The sequence below is a fragment of the Balaenoptera musculus genome, chromosome 1 (genome assembly GCF_009873245.2).
Source record: "Balaenoptera musculus isolate JJ_BM4_2016_0621 chromosome 1, mBalMus1.pri.v3, whole genome shotgun sequence".
In the NCBI taxonomy this organism is placed as follows: Eukaryota; Metazoa; Chordata; class Mammalia; order Artiodactyla; family Balaenopteridae; genus Balaenoptera; species Balaenoptera musculus.
Window position 1 is genome coordinate 17,493,555 of NC_045785.1, and position 15,682 is coordinate 17,509,236.

Consider the following 15,682-nt stretch of genomic DNA (forward strand, 5'->3'; position numbering starts at 1 on the left):
TTAGTGGCTGAGTCAGGATTTGAACACAGGTCTTCTGTGTCCTTTCTTCTACTTCTTGCTGCTGCCCAGCCCCATCCTTTGTCCCCTCTGGACCACTCCCACTAGAATGTCAACTCCATGAGGTCAGGGACCTTTTCTATGTTCACTGATGTCTCCCCAGTACCTGGAACTGGGCTGGCAAACTATATTAAGTGCACAATAAGGCCTTATTGAATAGTAAATGAATGAATGGCTGGATGAATCCCATGCCCAGCCGTGAGGGCAAGAGCATGACAATATTCATAGCATCTTCAACCTATTCTGTTCCTAGTGCGTGTGCCGGGTGCTGGCACTAGAAGATTGTTGCAGTCTTCCCAACAGCCCTGTGGGGCGCGCATTAACCCTGTCCCCACTTTCAGTTGAAGAACCTGAGTTTAGAGACCTGCCCAAGGTCGCATAGCTAGTGAGTGGCTGAGTCAGGGTCAGGATTCCAACCCAGTTTATTCTGTCTCCCAGCCCTGAGCCCACACCCACTGGGCACCTGCCCTGTGCACCCCTTGTTTGAGGCTGAGCCCACCCAGCTGCCCACCCACCAGCTACATTTAAGGCCGGCCCCCCGGCCCCAGGCAACATTCAGGGCCACCTCCCAGGGGCTGGAGCCAGTGCTGTGACAGGGAAACCAAGAAAGTCTAGGTCCAGGGGGAGCAAGGCCGGGCCCCGGGCCGCTACCTGCCCACTCTGCCGGCCGGAAGGGTCTCATCAGTGTCAGCAGAGACCTCTTAGCGAGATGAGGTTGACATTTCCTGCACAGCCTGCCGTGGGCTGCCTGTCTCTCCCAGGAAGGGGCTCTGGTGGGAGGGGTGTGGCATGAAAGGCAGATGTGACAGCCAGGCCCTGGAGACTGGCCCCGGGTGCCCTCCTTTTCCAAGTGCTTGACGAAGAAACAGATGCAGCTCCAGCCCCAAGCTAAGGACTTGCAAGAGGAGCTGCCGGCGTTTAGGGAGGGCTCCTGTGTGCCAGGAACCACATCTTATCCTTTATTCTTACAGCTGTGCACAAAGGAGGCACACGGAATAGCCCCGTTTTACAGTTAGGGAAACTGAGTCTCGGAGACGTGAAACTGATTGCCTAAGGTCACACAAACGGAGCAGTGGATGCAGGGCCAAATTCTGTTCAACCCCAGAGTCCTCACCCTTAAACTCCCCTCTCAGGGGCCTCAGCTGAAAAAAAGTAAGTCACATAAACGTGGCCCCTGTTCTCTGGGAACTTCCTCCTACTATTTAATGAGGTAGGAGAAAAAGCCCCTGGCTGGGGAGCTAGAAGACGCAGATTCAATCCTGCTACTACAGATTCCCTCTCTGTGTGACCTTGGGCAAGTTACTTAACCCCTCTGATCCCCAGCTGTGACATCCTCAAAATGGAGATTTTTATGCACCCACGTCTGAGAGGGATCATCCTGCCTGTCTGATCCCTAAAATCCCCTCCACCCTCTCACTCTCTGATTTCTTGGGCTGAAGAAGACTTTCATATTGAGAAGGAGGAGGTGGCCTGTGGCAGTCAGTCTCGGAGAAAACAAACAGCACAGCCTGTAAGAAGGCTCCCAAAATGTGGAGTGGGGCAGAATCGGTCCAACCCTCATCAGGGATCTGATGAGCAGAGAGCAGTGACTTGCCCAAGGTCCCACGGCACATGAGCATCCGTGAAAGGATCCCCAGTCCAGCACCTTCCCCTGTGCAGCTGCCACAGCAGTTAAAATGTTCAAAGAAATTTAAAGCTTTACCTTTGGCCCTTTTTTTTTTTTTTTTTAATCTTTATTCCTTTTTCTTTGAAGAGAACAGCACATTAGGGTTCTTGGAAACTTTTTTTTTTTTTTTCCTTTTAAACAAAAAAAAAGCAAACTCAGTCTAGAAGACCCTGAGGACAGAAATGGCATCTCGGCTTCCTCTCGCTACCCCCCTGGAGACCCAGTGGCTGTCTCCCCGAGTCCCTGGCGGCTGGCACCGTCATGGAAAGGCCCGGCGGTGGGGGGAAACTTGCTGGACCAGCTGCTGCATAAACAGCCAGCGACTTCAGACAGACTGGAAAATCAGGCATCACTTCAAAGGCTCAATGACAGTCAGCACCGGTGGTGGGAGCACGGAGGTGGCCTCCCCTGACGACCAGCCGTGAAGTGGAGGCTGGACTCACTGCTGTGCTCTCACCTAGAAACAGCCGATAGAAGGACGGGCACCACCTCATCCCACCAGCGAGCAAGTTCTTACAATATTTGTCAAACCCTGAGCTCCAGCGTGGGTGGATGATCCTGCTAGAGGAAGGGGAAAGGGTGGGAGCAGAATGGAGCACTGTCCCTGGGGTCCGGGCCTAACCCCTCCCAGAGCCAAGCATCACCTGCAGAGCTGGGGCCTCGAGCCGCTGGGGAAGGAGCAGGGGAGGGTGGCCGTGGGGCTGGGAGCCGGGCTGAGATGGAGGAAGAGGAAGGGCCCAGCTCCCTCACCCAGGCGCCTGGGGGTGCCGGGCAGTCTGCGGCCACCGCAAACCTCAGGCCACGCAGTTCCGTCCCCCTTTACAGAGGAGGGAGGGCTGGACTCACTGGCCGCAGAGAAGCAGCAGGAAACCCCACTAGAAAGGTTAGAGTGAAACAGAAGTAGTGGGGAGTGTGCATATGTGTGCATATGTGTGGGTGCACCCATATGTGTGTCCTCAGCACCACCTCTTTCACACTCACACCTGCTGGGCGTATTCCCGAGGGGCTCATCCCACCTCAGGCCCCCACTACCCTCTCACTTCTCTCTGTCCTCCCTCCCCCTCCTCCACATCTGCTGCTCAGAGAGACGTTGAAATGAGACAACCCAGGTTCCAGACCCAGTTCAGCAACCCCAGGCTGTGTGACCTCAGACTAGGGGCCCCGCCTCTCTGAGCCTCAGCTTCCCTGTCTGTAAAATGGGACATATTGCTCTGCCTTCTTGGAACGGTTGAGGTGTGTGAAGCACCGAGCTTGTGTCTGGTACACACAAGCCCCCAGTGTACACAGGTCCTTCCCCTCCACCCCCCATCCTCTTCTCCCCTCTCCTTAGCTCCTCCCAACCCCTCTCTGTGCCTCTGTTTCTCCATCTGTAAAACAGGGTTAACGCTGCCTATCTCCAAGGCTGGTGGTGAAGATTAGGAAAGATATGTTTAAGCAGGGCCTGTGGTTCCATCAGTCTCTGGCCGTGTTCTCTTCATCCTGTCTCAATGCCTGGCACATAAATGTAAGTTGTTAGTAGTGAATGAGGGAGGGGCATCGGTCTCACGTGTTTAACGGTTTGCACTGATCTTAAGTGTACAGCAAAATGGCTTAGTACATAGGTATACACCCATGAAACCACCACCCAAATAAAACTGGAGACCATTCCCAGCAGCCCAGAATGTTCTCTCTTCCAGTCAGTACCTGCCCCCACCACCACCGGAGGTAACCAACCACTATTTAGGATACAGCCAAAGTTTTAACCTAGAAAAGCTGCGGGTTTAGACCGCAGGGAGGAGAATGGATTGGAGGACGAGGCAGGGGACCAGGGCACAGGCATCCGGGCAGAGATCTAGTGGTGATGGCATTTGGCGTGGGATGCCAGGAAAATGCTGGCTGTCAGAGAAGGCCCGCGAGCCTGGGCTCTCAGGGGACCCCTTCTCCAGAAGCCTTGCTGCCCGAGGGAGAGGCAGTAAGTGTGCACGGTGTAGCTTGTGGTCACATGCATCTTGGGGCTCTGGGCTGGGCTGCGCCAACAGAGCCAGAAATGTGGGCAGCTGCCACCCCCGGGTCTCTGATGTGACAGAGATGGAGACACACACGTGCCCGACAATTAATTAATTGTGACTTTCACCATGCAGCGGCCGCTTCCTATTGATCTACGCCCGTCTGGAGTGAGAAAGACAATTAAGAGGGAGCGCAGCGGCGGCAGCTAATTACTCACAGAATGAAAACCATGCCTTTCAATTTATTAAACTTTTATCACAAAACTAACCTGGCCACCCCCTCCTGCTGAGAAGCCAAGGTGGGGTGCTCTGGAGTGGCACCCCCAGTTAGCCCTTCACAGAGGCTGAAGGCCCTAGGAAGTCACGACACCTCATTGCCACAGAAGACCCTGCACACACCTGGGTTCTGGGAAACAGAGCTGGGAGGGGGGGGCCAGAACCAGCCCCGGGGGCCTGAAGCCTGAGTTCTGAGTAAAATCAGGCAGCGGAGCAAATGAAATCAGGCAGAGGCCTTCCAGGAATCCAGAGGCTTAGCTGAAGGCAGGGAACATTCAAGCCAAGCTGCAAAGGCTCTTGGAAGTCACCCAGCCCCACCCCTCAGGTGACAGAGGCAGCCTGGCATGTGAGCAGGTCCAAGAGGTCACGCAGCCCTGGTTCAAACCTCAGCCAGGCCTCCTAGGACTTATACTGCCTGCCATTATTTAATGCCTGCACAGAAGAGACTGCCACTCCCATTTTACAGACGTGGAAACTGAGACTCAGAGAGGCAAAGGTGCTTGCTCAAGGCCACAGAGCTGTATACGGTAAAACCCAGTTTACACCTCTGCTTTCTTATTCTCTTAGTGCTTGGCCTGGGGCAAATGACATCACCTCTCAGAGCCCCCATTTTCTTATCTGTAAACTGGGAGTGATATATCTCCCAGGCAGGGAAGTTGTGAACATTGAGATACTTTTTTTTAAAAAAATCCCTGCCTGCCCTACAGTGTGGCTAACTGCCATCGCCTTTGGCAACAGGGAAGCTGAGGCCCCGAGATGGTGTCACGGACTCAAGGCCAGCACGCAGGCTGCAGAGGGAGCAGAGGCTACCCAGCCAGCCCTCTTTCTGTCCCATAAACGTCTCTAAGTTCAGACCCAGTTCGGCCTATTGTGGGATGTCTGTGGGGGACCCTGAGCAGGTCACCCGCGAGCAGAACTCTGATGCCCTTAGATCTGCCTGGCTTTGGGGATGTTCTTTCTTGAGTATCATCCCACGGAGTCTGCCCCCAGCCCCACGAGGCAGGCAGGATGGTGCTTGTTAGAGGTGAAGATACACCCCGAGAAAGAAGGGAGGGGCTGAGGTAGCACAGACAGAGCCTGGCCGAGCACCCAGTCTCCAGCCCCCAAGCCAGGGCCCCCTCTAGGTGCCTGGGCAGAACTAGTGCCCCAGCCTGGCTCTAACAGCAGCCTGGAACCCATACCCAGGCTGGCCCCAGAGGCCAACCCACGAGTTTTTGCTTCCTCTCTTCCCCGCCAGGTCAAGCCGGCCCCCGGAAAACCCCCCAGCAGCCTCGGTTCCTGTGGGAGATGGTGGGAACAAAGGGAAGGGTGCTGGTCCCACCAGCCCCCACCCCAGTGTGTGCCAACTCTCACCAGGGTCTCCCAGCAACTGTTGTCTGCTGGGAGCCAAGAGGCTGGAGAAATCAAGTGGGGCGGGGGGCGCCCAGAGCGGGCTGCTTTGAAGTCCATTTCCCAGGGGAGAAAATAGCTGAGCCAAGGCTGTTTGCACTGCTCTCCCTCCCAACCCCGTGCCTTCAACCCAAGCCCCCCACTAACACCCACAACAGCCTGGCAGTGTAGGCAGCAGGCACATTCTTTACTTCTTTACTTCGTGGAGACAAGGAGAAGCCAGAGGCTAAGCAGCTCTCCTTGCTTAAGTTGCCTCGAGGCAACCAGGCACCTGCTGACTTTGAACCCAAGTTCCTTCTTCATGCTCCTTCCCATTAACTTGGCCAAGTTTCCCTGAGCAAGCACTATGTATTTCTGGAATAAATAACATCTAGTATTTTGTAAGCACTTGCTATGTGCTTGGCACTATTCTGAATACATTACTGTCTTGACCCCATTCAGCCTCAGCCCAGCCACATGAGGTGGCTTCTATTACTATCCCCATTTTACAGCTGGACACACTGAGGTGCAGAGAAGTGAGGAATAAAGTGACTTGCCTAATATCACACAGCCAGGGAGAGGCAGGCTCAGGATTTGAACCCAGGCTCTCTAGGCTGCTTCTCTAGCAAGTGAGCGAGGGTTGGGGGTGAGGGGGGGTGGATGAGAGGGAGGAAATGGTGGGGGATGTTCCGTTCATGGGCCAGGCACTGTGTCAACCTGGGAACAGGTGACTCTCACCTGCCCCTGCCCCTGCCCCCCAGGACTCACACTCTGCTGGGGCTTCTATGTGGGTCAAACAATTCAAAGTCCATTGTGACCCTTCTTGACCCACCACAGGGTCCACACACAAGGACCCTCCACTCCAGGCATCTCAAAACGGACAAAAGCCCTCTTACCTGGAATTCAGTGCCTGCGCCAGGGAAAATGGGGGAGTCCATGGCCCTTGTCCCCCACCCCTGCTTTCCCCCATTTTCTCTCTTGGGTAGGACATGGTCCACAGTCTCTTGTGGGTGGAACTTGGTTGTGCCTGGGCTCCCATCTTCAATTGCGTGTTCTCATGGAGAAGCTTCTGCGCCGGGCCGGGTCTCAAATCCCCACCCAGTAGAGCAAGAGGCCACGGAGCTCAGCCCTCTTGCCATGATCCCTCCCCACCCACCTCCCTTCACTATAGCTTTCAAGCTGGGTCTGGTTCCCGGGAAGCCTCCTGTCTTTGCCCCCCGCCAGGGCTTGTTCGGTTCTAAGACCCACTCAGAAAAGGAGTATTTAGCTACTGACTCTGCTGCCTCTTCTAGCTTGAAAAGTCAGAGTGTGACAAGACTCAGGAAGTCACATTACCTCTAATTCATCCCTCTAGTGCTTTAAACCAAAGAGTCTTTGGTCACCCAAGCTGGACACATTCTGGGGGGCGGGAGGAGGACTCTCATTTTTGCTTTTCTTCAAAGGGAGATTATCTCAACAATATTCTGAAGGAAATTCCCTATTATGAAAGGGAGGGTGTCGGTGAGACCAGGCACAGATAATAGTAATCTAAGGTTTAAAGTAATCAGAGACTTAAGCAAGGGATAGATGGAGGGTTGGGCGCTATAGGGGCAGGAGAGAACACTGGAGGGTAGAGATGGCTTCCTGGAGTCGGGGTGCATTCAAGATGAGCCTTGGGGGACGCGTGGATTTGGACTATGGAGATGGTGCAGCAGGGCATGCCAGGTGTAGGGGAACTGTGTCGGCAAAGGCATGGAGCTGAACAGGTAGCAGAATGGCCAGTGGGCCGTGAGCTGGGTGGGGGTCTGGTTCCTGGATCATTGAGAACTGGGGCTCCTGGCGAAGACCTTGGAGTGGCCCCCCAAGATGGTGGCAATAGTAGGGTCTCATGAAAGCAGGGACTCTAATAGATATCTGTACATCCATGTTCAAGGCAGCATTAATCACACTATAACCAGAGATGGAAGCAACCCAAGTTCCATCAATAGATGAATAGATATTAACAAATAAAATGTGGATGATACATACAATGAAATATTATTCAGCTTTAAAAAAGAAGGAAATTTTGGGCTTCCCTGGTGGCGCAGTGGTTGAGAATCTGCCTGCCAATGCAGGGAACACGGGTTCGAGCCCTGGTCTGGGAGGATCCCACATGCCGCGGAGCAGTTGGGCCCGTGAGCCACAATTACTGAGCCTGTGCGTCTGGAGCCTGTGCTCCGCAACAAGAGAGGCCGCGATAGTGGGAGGCCCGCGCACCGCGATGAAGAGGGGCCCCCACTTGCCGCAACTAGAGAAAGCCCTCGCACAGAAACGAAGACCCAACACAGCCATAAAAATAAATAAATAAATAAATAAATAAATAAATTTAAAAAAAAAAAAAAAAGAAGGAAATTTTGACACATGCTACAACACAGAGGAACTTTGAGGACATTATGCTAAGTGAAATAAGCCAGTTGTGAAAGAATAAATACTGTCTGATGCCACTCATGTGAGGTACACAGAGTAGTCAGCTTCACAGAGACAGAAAAAAGAATATGATTGCCAAGGGCTGGAGGGAGGGGGAACGGAGAGTTGCTGTTTAATGTGTACAGAGTTTCAGTTTGGGAAGATGAAAAGAGTTCTGGAGATGGATGGTGGTGACGGCGGCACAACAATGTAAATGTATTTAATGCCACTGAACTGCATACTTTAAAATGGTTACAATGGTAAAAATTTTTGTATGTATACTTTGCCCCAATTAAAAAAAAAAAGAGTGGAATCTCAAAGGTCAGGCATGGAAAGAGTGGGAGATGTGGTCAAGGCAGAGGAAGCAGTGAGGACACAAATCCTAACACCAAACAGGCTCTGGTGAAAGGCAGGCACAGCTTGCAGTCCACGCTCAGCCGCTTCTTAGTTGTGTGTTTTTAGGCAAGTCACTTGCCCTTTCTGAGCTTCCTTTTTCTCGTCTGCGAAACAGAGACAATACTAGCTATTTCTATTCTCTTGCAGGGTTGTTGCAAAGGTCAAATGTGGTCATAAAAACAGCTCTTCATTGAGCAATTACCACATGCCAGGCACTGAGTAAAGCGCTTTACACATATTAACTTGTTCAATTCTCAGAACAGCTCTATAAAGATGTATTTTTATAGTCCCCATTTTACAGATGAGACAACCAAGGCTTTAGGAGGGAAGATGCCTGCTCTGCATTACACAGTGGGAAGTAAAGGAACTGGGACTCAGACTTGAGTCATGATGAGAGCCTATGAGTACCCAGAAGGGAATTGCTGTGGCCACCTTCTTCCTCCTCCTCCAAGAAGTCTCCCAAGATTCCCACACTGGGGTAACTCTTGTCTTACTCACTGGGAGCTCCCACCTCGGGTTTCTACACTGTCTGGCACCCGATAAGCCTTCCACTTTGGGAGTTATTTCTGTATCTGCCTCCCTGCCACAGAATTTAAGCTCTCCAGAGGTGAATCTGGGTATTTTTCATATTAGAATCCTGGGAGCCCAGCCTAGACAACACAGAACTGATGAAAGTCTGGGCAGTGCTGGAGAGCTCAGCCTGAGGACAGGACCCTGGAGCTACACGGGGATCAGCTGGGGAGGGTGTAGCCTGAAGGGTTCTTTGAGGGTGTTGTCAATGACAACGACAGCCTGAAAATGAAGAGGAGGAGGAGAGTGGTTCAGACTATGAGGCCAGCAACAATATCAACGTCATTATCATTCTGTGTCAGGCCCATCCTATGCTGTATGGGTCAGGAGAAGGAAGTTATGCTGTAGAAACAACCCACACCTCAGTGGTTTGACACCATCAAGATTTACCCATCGCTCCTGCAAAGCCTGTTGTGGCCCAGATGACTCTGCAGGGCAGTGGTCCTCCATGCAGACACTCAGCGAGCCAGGCCACTTGGATTCTGTGGCTCTAACCATTGCAACATGAGGACTCCACAACAGCAGCAGCAGAACAAGAGCGTGTTAGAGGATTTGCACCAGCAATGTCACTTATGCTCACATGTCATTGCACAGAACTGGTCCCAGACCCTGCCTAACTGCTAGGATGAGGTGGGGAAGTGCAATTCCCCTGTGTCTCCAGATGTGCAGAAGCTCTTAATATCTCACAATATGTGACAAACATTTCACATATCACACCTCACTTAACCCCTCATGATGATTCCTGAGCACAGACAATCCTGGGACAGTCAGTAGAGTAGAGGCCAAGGCTCTGGACTCTGGAGTCAGATCTGGCTTCAAATCCTAGTTCCACTGCCAAACAAGTGATGTCCTGGCTCCATTGATAGTGAGCTCCCTGTCACAGGAGGTATACAAGCAGAGGCTGGATGACCACCTTGGTCATCATCATCATTGTACATTAATGTGTGATGTCTCCCAGAAGATACCTACATTTTATTTATTTTAAAATTGTTTTATGGAAGTAAAATATATATACAGTGAAATACACATAAATGTACCATTTGGTAAGTTTTGACAAATGTGTACACCCATGTACCTGATACCCCAGCGTAGATATAAAATATTTCCATCACCCAAAAAATTTCCTCGTGCCCCTCTCCCTGCTCCCCTCTCCCATCCCTGCACTTTAAAGGACAATGCTTAACTCTGAGAGATGATTTGACAGATGTGGGGTGTCAGCAGAGCCTGGACCAGCATGAGGTGAGCGAGGTGCCCAGGGCACACATTTTAAGGAGGGGTTCACTCTCGGAATCAGTTCGGCACTCACAGAGTCCTGAGCGATCGCCTCCTTACCCTAGTCCTGGCCCAGAATTTCAGGCCAGGCAGGAGAAATAACGTACCTGGGAATAGAAGGGCCATTCCTGAAGCCTTTCAAGTCACATGTCACAAGACTGACTGCAGCCCTGAAAGGCAGACTGGGAGAGGATGAGCCCCCCAAGGGGGCGGAGCCTTGACTCAGGAGTCTTTGGCCCACAGGGATGCTATGGGCATATTTTGATGCTTTCTGGTAAGAGTTCCCATTTACTGAACACTGAAATGCCAGGCCATGTTAGACACTTTGTGTGCTGTCCAACTCTCAGTACAAGCCTGAAAAGCGTGTCTTTGTATCCCCATCTTTCAATGAGAAAACTGAGGCTCAGGAAGGTGGGAGTGACTTGCCCAGGGTCCCATAAGCAAGGACCAGTGGTGTGATTCAAAGCCAGTCCTCTCTGAGCCCTGAGCCTATTTCTCCCTCTGCCTTCCCGCAGAGCTCCAGACACAAGGACGGCAGGTGTGCTGGGGAGCCCCGAAGGTGAGCCCCCTACTCCTAGGCTGACCCCTCCAACCTCCCTAAACGTGACGGCCCAGGACCCCTGCAGCTGGGGTCACCGTTTCCCAGAGCCTCTCCCTTCTCAGCAGCCGGCGCCGCCGGCAGCTCTGACAGCCTTTCCTGGGAGCCCGAGAGGGTGGTTTGCATACTAGGGGTGTCATTTGCATATACTTAGGAAAAGCCTTCATTTTTCCCACCTGCAGCAAACTCCAGGCTGATTAGTTCTCCCCACGTTGGAGAGTTAATTACTCTCCCGTGTAGACTGGTGTTTATTTGTAATCAGCAGAGGGCTGGGAAGAGGGGGAGGAAACAGGCTGAAGCATCTGTCATTAGCCCAAATTCCGAAGCCGCCCCGTGGGTGGAAAAATGAGTAGGAGCTGATCACGGCAGACCTGCGCCCAAATCCCGGCTCTGCCCCTGGGCTTGCCCCCGTTCAGGGAAAGGAGAAGGGAGATTGGACCTGAGGTAGCGAAGTGTAGGACAATTGCCCGCTGTGAGTGGCTGGCAGGACAGAGGCGGAGGCTCAGAACGTCACACTGAAGAAAGCAGCGCCTCGGGAGTAGGGCATTGTCTGTCCCGGACATCTTCCAGGACCGCCTTAGGGTGGGGCTGGTGGCGGAGTCCCGGCCCCAGAGACAAGAGACTGGACCAGCTCTGCTGTGTAACACGGGAAACTGATTGCCCTCTCTGAGCCTTAGTCTTCCCATCAGTTCACCGGGGCTGACAACAGTAGTCTCACCAGTCCCCTGGCGGGGAATCACGTGAGGCACGCAGGGGCTGTGGAAAACATAAATCTCTACTCAGATGTAAGAAATATTTCTGAATTCCCAGGATGGAAATGGTCTCAGCCCCAGGGAGATTTAGTGAACTTCCCTCCCTCCCACCCCCACCCAACCCAACCCAACAAACCTGGGCTTTCCCCCGCTTCTCCTACTTCATCAAGGCATTTCTAGACACTTCAGCACCTGCTCCCCACTTGTCCGATGAAAAAGGCAGGCCCAGCCCACCTGTCAAGATTGGAGAGGCCCTCAGGTGCTGTCAGAGCTCCAGAAAGATGCTGGGCTACCTGCCTCAACTCACTCAGGGCACCTATGAGAACGGCAGAAGCCCCACCTCACAGATTCTAATGCAGTACACGTAGGGATGCAGCTCAGGCAATGGTATACTTAACCAGCTCCCCCAGGTGACTCTGACCCAGGGAACTACTGCTTTGGTTCAACTCCTCCCTCTTTTTTACAGATGGGGAGACTGAGGCCCAGAGGGGTGATCTGCCCATGGACACCCTGCAGAGCTGGGAGTAGAACCCAAGTCCCCTGCCTCCGCCCATAGTGGCCTCTCCTGATGAAAGTCTGGGGCAGGGAGAGAGTTGGCAATGATATGGGGGGGCGGGGATCACAGTGGGAGAACCTGGCTGGGGTTCCTGGCTCGCCCACAAGAGCAGTGATCTTGGCCCCCAGACGGAGATGAAGGCACCTATTCCCCTTTCCCCTGGGAGGCAGAGACAAGCATCCCCTTCAGCCCACATCTTCCTACCAAGATAGGCTTCCCAGTGAGCCAGGAAGAGTGGGGAGAATAGTCACCCACAGGCTGTGTGACCTCTGTAGGCTGCCAGATAAAATACAGGATGAATAATTTTTTTCGTATATCCTATGCATAGTGTTGTTTATCTAAAATTCAGATTGAACTGGGCATCCTGTATTTTTATTTGTTAAATCTGGCGGCTCTAGACCCATGAGCAAGTCACTTTACCTCTCTGAGCCTTAGTTTCTTCATCTTTAAAAATGAACCAAAATACTACCCTGTAAGGATACTGTGTAAATTAAGTGAGATGATATATGTAAAACGCTTGGCACAGGGGAGGTAAATTTGTGAAGCTGGCAAATCTTGCCTTCAGAGTCCCCATACCCAATACTTTTATCTCCTCCATTCCTCTCTCCCTTTCAGAGTTCCTATTTTAGACCCCCGATCTGCAGGATGCCAGTGAACATCTTCAGAAAGGTGCCTGCTGTGGTGGAAATAACACTACCACTTACTGGCTGTGTGACCTGTGGGGATTGTTTACCCTCTCTGATCCTCATCTGTAAAAATGGCTTGTCATAGTACTACCTCCCTGGGGTTGTGATGATGAAATTTTTAGATAGTGTATTAAGCACTAGTACTAAGCCTAGCAGTAGGGCTCACTAAGTAGAGCCCATTAACGTCTTGCAAATGCACTAAGACACAACTTTAATTGTAAAACATCCCAGAGAAGGCAAAGTTTACCCCACGGAAAGAATGAGTAAAAGTGGAATTGCAGGCCAAGCGATGGGCAAATGAGGGAGGTCATTTCTGCGTGGCGAGTTGGGGGCGGTGGTGGAGGAGGATAGGGGGAAGAAGGGTGGCGGGGGATTTAAAGGTGGGGGTAGGGTGGGGCTTTCCCCTGGCTACTCCCCTTGCATCTACGTGAGCTCCTTTGAAGCTCGCATTACCCAGGCCTTCTGGGTGCCGCATTTCCTGGCTGTGGAGTCCAGGCAGCCCTCGGGACCCGGGGCCCATCCCCCACCAGGCAGAGGCCTGTCCTCCTTGCTGGCTCTCACAGCCTGCACTGTTTGTTTTCCAAACTCTCTCCTAATCCTCTTAATCTTTTTACATCTCATCTGCCTGCACGCCTGGTGGCTTCCATTAGCACCTTTCCAGCTCGACCTTCGATCTGTGATCTACACGTTGGGAATTTCTCCCAGAGCGGCTCCACCTGGCCCCTTGCAGTCTTGGCTGCTTCCTCCTGGGCAGCCAGGATGCTGGTCTCCAGCTGTGGCCAGCTGTTAGGGGAGCTTGTCTTCTTCGTATTTTTCTTACTCTCCCCGCAAAATCATTTGTGCTGTGTTTGGTCTTCTTTTTACATTTTTCCCCGCAAACTTCTCAACTGGTCTCCGTGCATGCCCCCCTGAGCAGCAGGTGGGAATTTTGCTAAGTGCCTCCTGCCACATGCCAGGTTCAAGCCACACTGATCAGAAACCTTGTCCCAGTCCAAGGGGTCACTGCCATTCCCCAGACACAGGAGTTCTCTCGTGCAAGAGCAAAAGGAAGGCAGATGCTGGATTTGAACCCACGCTGCCTCCATCTCCACAATAAATCATTTCTTGTTCTACAATGCCCTCCGTTTTTCATAAAACAATCCCCCAAAGCTCTTTTATCTGCCAAGAGAGGCAAAGAATAAAGAACATGCACTGAAAACGTGTAGCAGTTTCTGACAGCTCCCTCCCCAATTCCCAAACATCCCCCCCCAAAAAAAACCCTGATCTTTTGGGTGGAGGGAAGGTGAATGGAAGGAGAGATTCAGAAGGCCCCAGAGGAGGGGAAGGATTTCACAAGAAAGCCAAGATTAAGACAATCTCCATAATAAAGAGCCGGGAAAAGGAGAACAAGCGGATCGGGTAGAGGGTCCAGGAGGTTTGTGTTTTTGAGGGAGAGGGAGTGGAAGAGGGAGGTGGGGGGCAGTGGATGGGACAGGAAGGAGTATCCACGTCAACTCCGTGTCCCCTTCTTGGTGTTCAAACAGTACAACAGGGATTTGAGCACATCCGTTCACAGGGTGGCACAAGGAGGAGGGCTGTACGTGAATGTTCTCAGCAGCTCTCTTCATCATTACCGAAAATATCCACGAACAGGAGAAGGGCTACACGAAGTGCACTGCATGCACGCAATGGAGTACTACTCAGCAATAAAACCGAACCGACACGAGCAATAAGACAGCTGAATCTCACAAGCATGTGAAATGAAAGAAGCCAGACACAAAAGACACACACTGAACAATTCTATTTACGTGAAGTTCAAGAACAGGCAGAAATAACCCATGGTGAGAGAAGTCGAAACTCTGGTCACATTGCGGGGAGGGGGGAGTACAGTTGTCCCTCAGTATCTGCAGGGGATTGGTTCCAGGACACCCCTGTATCCCCTCGGAGACCCAAATCCAAGGATGTTCAAATCCCTTCTATAAAATGGAGAAGTATTTGCATATAACCTACCCACATCCTCCCCTATACCATAAATCCTTTCTAGATTACTTATAATACCTAACACAATGTAAATGCTATGTAGATAGTTGTAAATACTATGTAAATAGTTGCCAGCGCAAGGCAAATTCAAGTTTTGCTTTTTGGGAACTCTGGAATTTTTTTCAAATATTTTTGATCCGCGGTTGGTGGAATCTGTGGATGCAGAACCCTTGGACGCTGAGGGCTGACTGTACTACAAGGGGCACGAGAAAACTTGCTGGGGTGATGGAAATGTTCTGTATTTTGATCTGGGTGGTGGTAAAGGATATCTTCATTTACATGAGAAGCCATTGAACAGGGCACTTAAGATTTGTGCATTTTACCGTATGTAAATTATACCTCAATGTTTTTTGATTAAAAGAAAGGAATACAAGAACTTCAGAGTTACATTATATGCACATTTGACTATCTGTATTTTGCCTAGTAAAATTCAGAGTGAGAAAGAGCTAATGATACCAATGAAAATAAGGTAAGGGACGCTGCCCATCACTCCAGACCCTCAAGGAGCCTATTCTGGAGCGTTTTCCTGCGGTCCCCACGTCTGCCTCAAATCCAGAGCCTCTCGTGGTCTAAATGCCTCACCACTGAGTACAACTCTAAACCTTAAATATTGAATTTCTTTTTTTTTTTTTTTTGAAATAGGGTGTATATATTAGCCAACTGATATGCAATTGAAGAACAAGAAATCTGTTCTGATGTCAAAGCTAAAAGTGACAGCATAGAAGTATCCCGAAATGGTAATACAGTCTCCAACATGGCGCTTTCCTAAGAATTTCTTCCAAGGGTAATACTGACCATTTACAATTATTGCCTTATATGCTGATTTTGGACCCCAGCCCTTGAGTGAGATGTGACTCCACCATAAGGAATTTGAGTAATTTAGAAATTATTTTTCTGGTTATTCCTTAGACCCTTGGCTATACTGTGGGATGGGGCCCCTGGATCCTGACCTCACAAGCATGACAAGGGGTTTCCTCTCATCCCTATATCTCCTACCTCCCCTCCAAGAGCCTGAGCTCTGGAGAAAAGGAAGAGAAAGCCATCCCCTCTGATTGAA